We start from the raw sequence: 10579 nt of genomic DNA on the forward strand, positions 1-10579 counted from the left end.
TATAAAATCCAGAATAGAAATTTTATTAACTTTAAATTAAATCTTTAATTAAAAAAATCCATATTAAAATTAAAAATTAAATATCCTCATAACAATTTGTCCTATCCAAAAGTGTCTGGTATCAACTACTGTTAATTTTATCTAAAACAAAAAAAGAAATAATCATATAGGCTTAGTAAATTGAAAAAACTTTAAGCTTTATCTTAGAACACTTGATTTAAAACATTTCTCTGAATATTTTCTTTTCTTTATAGAATTCTTATATTTATCTTCAATAGCGTTAGTTTATGTTCGTCATAGGTCTGGCACTTTTCAAACCGCGCCTGTATTGTTAGATTCCGGATCGCAAATTAGTGCCATGACGACGGCATTCGCGGATCGCCTCGGCCTTCCGCGCCTCGATGGACTCAGTCCGTTCTGGGTGTTTCTGGGATTCAGGTTCCCAACACCCTAGGTGTTATGACGTGTCAAATGCATCTACGTTTTTCCAGCGAACCCCATATTGACGGTCAAAGCATGGCAATTACAAATAATTTACCATGGTATGTAATCACGGCTCATGTTAGGCAAAATTATAACAATTTGGCGGTTGTTGACCCGTTATTCGATTCGGCCGGTTTGAATGATTTTTTATTGGGAGTCGATTTACATTAATTTTGAATGGACAACGTATTGCCGTACTTGACGATCTTCCTGCTGCGTTCAGTTCGATATTCGGATAGTTGCTCATTGGTGGCGCTCCTACTGCTGTACTTAACTGCGGTATCACAGACAACCTCTTTAGAGACAATATTAGATAAGTTTTGGCTGACTGAGCAGACTGACGCAGCTCCAATCGATTTCACCACTGATGGAAAATGCGAAAAAATTCTTCGTGAACAATTCTATATGGCTTTCGCCAGAGCGTTTTTCTGAACCGTTGCCATTTTTTTCGTTGTCTCCAGATTCGAATGGCGCGCGCTTTATTATGAATTTATGTCTGATTATAATCAACTTAGTTTTTGTTCACACCTATTAATTAAATATTGTTTTTATATTTAAAGAAAACATAGAGTTGTATGACATTAGATCATAACATGTTATGATTATAATACATGATACCAACTTTTCAGATGTGTATGATGTTGATGTCTTCTCATATTATCCATTTTGGAAAAATTTTTGCCACAAACTGTACAGCTGTACAATTTGTGTTTAAAACTAAAATTCTTACCGCAAACACAGCATAAGTGATTCATATTTGATGTGTTGACGATTGAAAATGAAAAGACTTTAAAGTGACGATTTAACAGACAAACGAAAATTAAGTCTGGGGAAGAATGATTTTTCGGTTTTATTAAGTCTACTTTTGCAAACCTCATCAATTTTATACCAACAGTATCTCTTACCCCTGGAGTTGATCATTTTTGTTAGACAATTTCGTGTTATGACCATTCTCAGATGTCCATTGGAATTTAAAATTATTTTACGTGACTTTTGTTAAAACACTAATATTTTACTTACACTTACTAACGTGACGCTTATCACATCCAAGCGCATGTGAATTCTATAGAGTCATGGTTTAGAAATTGGAAGATAAAAATAAATGAAGCCAAGTCAAATCATGTCACCTTCGCTCGTCGTCTTGGAATATGTCCACCCGTCAAAATTAACAATACCATAATCTCTCCTCAGGACGAAATAAAATACCTAGGTATCATTTTAGATAAGCGAGAGATTAAGGACAAACGAAAAAAAGCTAATGCTAGACTTCATATCTTCCGCTTCATAGATAAGTCTAAACTTCAACTAAACACAAAAATGTTGATTTACAAGACTATTATAACACTATCTACAAATTTACACGGTTTGTTATACGGTTAGTATGAAAGATAAACGTGTATATTTTAATATGATTTGTTATTTAATGATAACTGTAAATTATTTTATTTTAGACAAAAATATCTGTGATTTTGTGTCAGCCAAAAGTAAGTTCTTATTTACCCGTTTAAAAATTGATGATAGTTTTCTGAACGAATGTCCATTATCATGGGTGACAAATGTCTCATATATAGCATCCCATAAAACTGTATCAACACTGAAAGCTGAAAATGATACTGCTGAAAGGGCTGTTAAGTTGATGCAAGATTTTCATGGTTTGATTACAGTCGAAGAGGAGCAAAAACAATTTTTGTTGCGTTGTGTGCAAGAACATAGAAAATTATACCCAAATTCGAACAAAGAAACTCTCAAGAGAAAATATCCCCAATAATAATTTTTTATAAGTACCAGCATTGTAATTATAATTTTTTTTTAAATTAAAATAAACATGATAAAATTATCATTTTCAGTTGGTATTTTTTAAATTTGTTGTGTATTAGCATAAACAGAATTTGACTACAAAAAATTTAACCAATAATACTCATATATTTTGTAAAAATAAATATTAATCATGTTAAAACAATAAAACAATCGCCCCAATAAAATTTTACTCATTACTTTTTGTTTAGAAAATTAAAATTTGAACAATTTTTATATGAAATATTACTTCTTACTATAAACGATTCGTCAGATATGATGCAATATTCGTAAATATATCAATTTCGACAGTTTTGCAAAATAATACTTATTTTTCATTTTTTCTAGAAAACTAGTGTGTTTAGAAGAAAAATTATAGAACTTAAGTTATACACAACATTTATATCTACAATTTATTTGCTATATATTTTTTTGTGAGAGCACTAATTAACGAGTCAATGGCGAATAACTGAAAAACTGCCCCTTTTAACTAATTTTCAACCCCAAGTCGGCACGGGTTAAACTTATTTAATCGACCTAAAATTTTTTTGTGTTGTTTTTCATATGTATACAAATAAATTTGAGGGGTATGCACTAAGCATTTCCGAAACTTCAAAATTCTGGGACAACCTAGTATATATATTCTACCTTTATTTTATCACTTGTGCCATTAGTACATTCTTGTAAATCACCTGTGCGGCCTTACATTAGTGTTTCTTTTGTACTTGTTTGTTTTATAAATTACCTGTGTGGCCAACTAATTGGATATGCGTTAAATTTAATATTAAAATTCTTACGGTGAAATAATAAAAAGTTATGAAATTGTTGTATACATAAAGATTATTTTAATAATAGCCACTCGATTTTTCTTAAAACATAAATTATATTAAGAAAATTCTGTCATATTTTTAGTTCATCCCTTATAACTTATAAGGGTATCAACTTAATTTTTTTAAATGACAATGAAATAATCCTTCAGAAGTTCTTAACATTTTTAAATATAGTGTACATGGTAAAATAATGTGTATAACATAACTAAATTTTACGTCCAATATATATTTTAAATTACCTTCTGAAATAATGAGTCAAAAGTTGTTACCGATCAGTGTACTTATGAAAATTATTGTGTTGTTTTTCATATGTATACAAATAAATTTGAGGGGTATGCACTAAGCATTTCCGAAAATGCTGGGATTTTCAAAATTCTGGGACACCTAATATATACGTATACAGACAACAAATATATAGGTAGTATTTTACATAAATGCGGATCGTAATATTACCCAAGTTGTACGCGAATAATACAAATAATAATCTATTAATTTTTGAAAATTTAATACAATTTAACACAATAATTATTTTGTTTTATTTTAAAAGGAACAAATATATATATTTATATATATATATATACTGAATAATTATCTATCATATCCGTTTTACTTTAAGAACTAATTAATTTAGATAAAGAGAGAAGTATAACCCTTGGGATCACGGTTGGTAATGCCTTGTTACAAACACCATTACAAAAGATTTACAGGAATATTAGAAGAATCCAGTTATCTTGATCTCGGCTGATAACACGAAGGTTATGATCACCGTTGAAGATTAACTTTAAAAAAAATAAGAAATTTATTATATAAAACTTTGACTACGGTTGGTAACAATAAATCAATATAGTTACGATCATCGTTGAAAATTCAGTATATTAAATGAATAAGTTTTATAAAAGAAATAAAAGGAAACTTTCCCTGCGGAGTATACACGAAATTAATCTAAATGGCAATAAATATCACAAACACTAGTTTAACTCTCAACTTAATAGATAGAAAGACAGAAAAAGGTAATTAAGGAAACAGCGAGTGCGTACTTTATCTCCGAATTTCCGATATTTGTTTTTGCCATTCCGTCAATATTATGCAGTTTTAGGTTGTTTATTTACGCCACGTAGTTAAAAGTATAACTTTTTAATTTTAATTAATTTTAATAAAATTAAATAAACTTTAATGGTTAGACTAGTATTAACGAAAAAAACCATTTTCTAATATCCCAAACTTATTTATTTTCGTGTTAGCGGTCTAATAAATATAATTCGGTTATAATAAAAAAAATTTTTTACTATTTTCGTGGTAATAATTAATTAAAATAATTGCCAAACTACTTTTTTCTTTTTTTGTTAAATAATAAGAAAAGAAAAAAAATTATGTAGTTCAGTACTTTTTATTATTTTCGCGCTCAACGAATATTGGCCAAGTTATTTATTTCCGTAGGTACGGTTTAATAAAATCGGTTTTTTATACTTTTGCGGTAATAAATAAGTTAAAGATGATCTAACTAGTTTTCTGTTAGTACTTTAATATATTTCCGCGGTATTATTCGGCTCCAAACTTATTTATTTCTGTAATGGCAGTTTAATAAATACAGTTCGGCTTTTTACATTTTTATATATGTTTAGGCGGTACGGTAATTTCTCGAATAACCCCGTCCGTTACATATAAAATTTTCTTAGAAATAAACTTATTTATTTCCGTAGGTCAAATAAAGTCAGTGGTTTCGCTAATTTTTTTGTTCTCACGGTACAGTAACGTAAGTAACTAATTTTAAAAAAATTAGTACACTGCACAAAAAAAACTAAGATGGCAAAAAAAAATGTTTTAAATATTTACAAATTAGTCCTTGAAAAAGTATGTTCGTTCAGCCGTTTGCGCCAGTTGTTTTAGACAACAAATTAGAAATAAAATAAAGTTAATACTAATTTTATTTTATTACTGATAAGATATAATTCATCCAATAATAATAATAATAATAACCAATAAAAAATAAAACATGCCTCTATTGTAAATAAAACATATATTATGCATTTTACTTACACGAGTGTAAATACAACGACACTGTGAATTACAGACTGATCAGCGGCCACCGGACTTGATTCGTATTTATGTCAACGTCGATGGTCGCCGATAAACAATAAGACATCTCGGGTTTTGTTAATGTGCAATTTGGGGAAGCACAGCACGGCCGGTGTATTACCCTTTTTTTTCCCCCTCGACTGGCTTTATTGTGGGCCGCCCTGGAATTACCGTGAGGCATTACTTCAGGCCGACTTAATAATTCACACCACTACGTTGTGAATCAGCTCGAAATTAATCAAGAGCTGTTTCGCAACGTGGTGAGGTCGCCTCCCGTTAACCGGATCTCGAAGTAGGAACCGTTAGGGAGGGTTGGCAAAATCACTCACAAACAAAGATACAAAAGGAAGAACAAGAATCTAAGGCACCGGTTTAAAGCAACGCCTCAGGTCCTCCTGTGCAGGGCGGCGTGGCTGCTTCTGTCTCAGGCATTCCGTTTCCTCCTTCTTTAACAGGACGGATTCGGCGAACGCCTGGACGAGCCTCCACGCCTTCCGACTTCTCACTTAAGGCTAACATTATTTAAAATTAAAAACATATTTAAACTAAAAAATATAAAAAATACTATAAAAAAATATATATATACTATAATAAAACTATTAGTCACAAAAAAAAATTTGTGGCTTTTTGTTTAAGGTACTAAAAAGTAGGGTGTTGTTTCCTTATTAAATATCATAATTGATTCAAAAATCAAAATGTTACTTCAAACTTTAATATATTATTTATTAATTACTAAATTTGATAGACAAAAATTGGTTAGCGTGCCAATGACTGGTGCCATTATTTATGTATAAAATTAATTATAATTAATTAATTATAATTGATNCGTGGTTAAATCCATATCAAATCATCCAAAGTTGTTGCCAGGCACGTAGCCAGAAAATGTTTATTGGAGGGGCCAACAATTTTGGGCCCTTGTATCATTTTCCATAATTTGTTTACCATGATTAGTTTGTGGGGGGGTCCCTCCACTCCTTCTTAGACAGTATCCCATTCTATGAATCTTACAAGTTCAAAATTTGTGTTTATTTTTCGAAAATTGGTGGATTATTCCAAAAGTTACATGATCTGCTATTTCCTTATTAATATCCTGATTAAGATAAAGTATGTCGAATGAAAAAGAGATTATTAAAAAATATTATTTCTCATAAAAAAATTGTGCTGATTCATACATTTTTCAAAAAGTTATAGCATTATAAAGTTAAAAATGTAAAATACAAAATCAAAAATTTTTACACAAAAATAGCATTCGGTAGCCATTTTTACCGTGAAGACAAAATTAACTCCGAAATTTTTTTAAATAAAATAGTACATTACGTTAGCTTTAATTTAAGATATAATTCAAAGTATCAGACTTTCTGGAACGTTTTAAAAATTTAAGTGAAGAAAAATTAATTTTTTGTGAAAAAGTTGTCATTTTAAATCCCTCCGTGGGCATGTAAAGGGTCAGATTTATAAAAAAAATATATCAAATGAAAAGTAACGATATCATACATCTNGTAATTTTTTTGGAGGTTTCCCCCATTTACGGGGAACGAGGGAAATTTTTTCAATTTTTAAGGGTAATGTCTTCGACTAGATACGATTTGTGATCTTTTGACGTATCATTGAAAGAAATTGGTTCGGTGAGAGCTGAGAAAAAGTGGTAACAGACACAAAAAAAAAAACACATCATAGTAAAAATAATACCTTCTCAGCATTGCATCGAAGCTAATAAAATAATGATGTGAACATAAGCTGATTTAATTTTTCAACTTTTATTTTTAACTCTAAAGCTATTAAGAAAAAATAATTTATTCCTAAATACTAATAACAATTAAGTTATAAAAAATTTTATAATAAACATAAATTATAAACAATGTAAAATTTATTTTATTTAAAATTAAAAACAATTCCTGCCTTTTTTTTATCATATTTTCATTACTATTATTTAGTGCACGGAAAATTAACAAAACAAATAAATTACCTATTGTAACTACTAAATTATAAAAAAAGAAACAAATTAAAGATAAGATTTATCAAAAAATTTTTCATAGAGTATACTCTATCGAATTTTGTAATCAATGCAGATACTTGTTAGTTTGTTATCATTTGTTAGACCCGAGTTAAAAAAAATTTACCTACAACCACGNGACCAGAGTTAAAAAAAATTTACCTACAACCACGTTTGGAGTAATTGCTATTCCATTTATTATTACGTCTAGAACGTTATCTTTTTCAAATAACGTTTTCTATGAATATTAAAATGAAAATACAGCCATAATAATAACTGTATTACTCAGTAGTAATCACAAACTAATAATAATTTCAATGTATATAAGACCTAGCACGTTTTTGATAATTCGTAAAAATAATTTACAATTATCATTTAATTTTAATGCAATACAGTTATCATTTACAATTTACAAAAGTTGTTTAAAAGACAATTATAAACAAAAAAATTATTATATATTTTTTCATTTAAACAAACATTTTTCGAGTTACANTCTTATATTTTTTCATTTAAACAAATATTTTTCGAGTTACATTACATTTAATATGAGTACTAAAATTTATATTCCATTTTTTTCATTTTACGGTTACTTTTTATCATGTTACACTTACGTTAGACACAATTTTATAAATGCATATGTGTGTATGTGTGAGTTTATTTATTTATTATATCATTAAAGTGTAGTGTATATTAATATACAAGCGATAGAGTAGGTAATTGATTTGACGCTATATTGTTTAAACTCAACTAAACGCTAAATTGTACATTCCCAAACAACAATCATATTATGTCAGTTGCCACAGTTACCAGAATTTCTGGTAATATTTGTCTTTTTCTTTGCCTTAATCCCAACTACTTGGGGTCGGCCACCCTTATCCTAAGATTCCACTTGACACGATCTCCCACATCTTCTACGCTCACATCAGCTGTCCTCAAATCGCATTCAATAGCATCCCTCCATCTCTTTTTTGGTCTTCCTCTATCTCTTCTTCCTTCAACATTCATTTCTATAACTGTTCTTACAGCTTTCGATTCTTCTTTCCTCATACCATGACTAAACAATCTAAGTCTATTTTCTGTCATCTTATCCACGATTGACGCAACACCTTTACTTCCTCTTATATGCTCGTTCCTTATCCTATTTTCTCTATTCACTCCACTCATCCAATTAAGCATTCTCATCTCTGCTACACTTATTCTCTGCTCTACTTTCTTATCAACCGCCAAACACTATGAACCATACATCATAGCTGGCCTCACAATTTCATACTAAATTTAAAAACTATAATTAGTATTTATTCATATATTATATTTTAAAATCAAAGAACTACCAATCAGGGTATAATTAAAGAAATAAGAGTTGATATTGCTCTTAGAATATTCCACCAATTTCTCTAAAAGAAATACTATCTACAGATTTGCATCGAAGCGTTTCTTATGATAGTGATTTTAATCACTGTATATCATCTATACTTGTCCCATCTATGCCTCGTCCACACTGTGCCTCGACCCCACTGTGCTACCGTTTTTTTAAAAAAAAAAAAAAATATACTTGTCAAATAATGTTTTTGAAACTTCTAATTCCAATTCAAAATTAAAAGTTTATTTATAAATTAAGTATTATCGTTTGGTTTGCGGCTCTACAGAACACAGGCTTGCAATAGTTTAGGTTCAATAATAATATGGTAAATCATAACAAGACATTCTATAATGCACCGATGTATTGTACTTTTTTTCTAATTGTAACAATTTTGTTGATGTCTAATTATCGTATTATCATCACCTTTATTGTATGTNTTAAAAATAATCTAAGTAATTTAAGGTAATTTAAATCTTAAGAATGTTATTATATATTATTGTATATTTGTATATTGTATACTTTAATATTTAGTTTTTGATTGGATTAAGGTCCATAGGAAATATACAGGGTGTTCAGTAAGTTAGGAAACAGTTAAATTGTTACAAACAATCAGTACAATAGAAATTCGTTTCCTTATTTACTGAACACTCTGTATAAAAAAAAAAAGACATACGCAAATTTTCTAATAATACTGACCTATAAAAAATGGTAGCTATTTCTAATTTTTATATAAAATCCAGAATAGAAATTTTATTAACTTTAAATTAAATCTTTAATTAAAAAAATCCATATTAAAATTAAAAATTAAATATCCTCATAACAATTTGTCCTATCCAAAAGTGTCTGGTATCAACTACTGTTAATTTTATCTAAAACAAAAAAAGAAATAATCATATAGGCTTAGTAAATTGAAAAAACTTTAAGCTTTATCTTAGAACACTTGATTTAAAACATTTCTCTGAATATTTTCTTTTCTTTATAGAATTCTTATATTTATCTTCAATAGCGTTAGTTTATGTTCGTCATAGGTCTGGCACTTTTCAAACCGCGCCTGTATTGTTAGATTCCGGATCGCAAATTAGTGCCATGACGACGGCATTCGCGGATCGCCTCGGCCTTCCGCGCCTCGATGGACTCAGTCCGTTCTGGGTGTTTCTGGGATTCAGGTTCCCAACACCCTAGGTGTTATGACGTGTCAAATGCATCTACGTTTTTCCAGCGAACCCCATATTGACGGTCAAAGCATGGCAATTACAAATAATTTACCATGGTATGTAATCACGGCTCATGTTAGGCAAAATTATAACAATTTGGCGGTTGTTGACCCGTTATTCGATTCGGCCGGTCTGATTGATCTTTTATTGGGAGTCGATTTACATTAATTTTGAATGGTCAACGTATTGCCGTACTTGACGATCTTCCTGCTGCGTTCAGTTCGATATTCGGATAGGTGCTCATTGGTGGCGCTCCTACTGCTGTACTTAACTGCGGTATCACAGACAACCTCTTTAGAGACAATATTAGATAAGTTTTGGCTGACTGAGCAGACTGACGCAGCTCCAATCGATTTCACCACTGATGGAAAATGCGAAAAAATTCTTCGTGAACAATTCTATATGGCTTTCGCCAGAGCGTTTTTCTGAACCGTTGCCATTTTTTTCGTTGTCTCCAGATTCGAATGGCGCGCGCTTTATTATGAATTTATGTCTGATTATAATCAACTTAGTTTTTGTTCACACCTATTAATTAAATATTGTTTTTATATTTAAAGAAAACATAGAGTTGTATGACATTAGATCATAACATGTTATGATTATAATACATGATACCAACTTTTCAGATGTGTATGATGTTGATGTCTTCTCATATTATCTATTTTGGAAAAAATTTTGCCGCAAACTGTACAGCTGTACAATTTGTGTTTAAAACTAAAATTCTTACCGCAAACACAGCATAAATGATTCATATTTGATGTGTTGACGATTGAAAATGAAAAGACTTTAAAGTAACGATTTAACAGACAAACGAAAATTAAGTCTGGGC

At 29.9% G+C, this 10579-nt stretch overlaps 1 protein-coding gene across 1 annotated transcript in view; it reads right to left on the reverse strand.

The window, feature by feature from the left end:
• Positions 1 to 10144, reverse strand: part of LOC126901170 (uncharacterized) — a 45194-nt gene extending 35050 nt beyond the window's left edge. Inside the window, exon 1 of the mRNA XM_050677472.1 lies at positions 9946 to 10144. The gene's annotated coding sequence lies outside the window, so the exon portion shown is untranslated. The remainder of the gene's footprint in view (positions 1 to 9945) is intronic.
• Between the last annotated feature and the right edge of the window lie 435 nt (positions 10145 to 10579).

The sequence above is a fragment of the Daktulosphaira vitifoliae genome, unplaced genomic scaffold (assembly GCF_025091365.1).
Source record: "Daktulosphaira vitifoliae isolate Bord-2020 unplaced genomic scaffold, ASM2509136v1 Scaffold_1, whole genome shotgun sequence".
NCBI lineage: Eukaryota > Metazoa > Arthropoda > Insecta > Hemiptera > Phylloxeridae > Daktulosphaira > Daktulosphaira vitifoliae.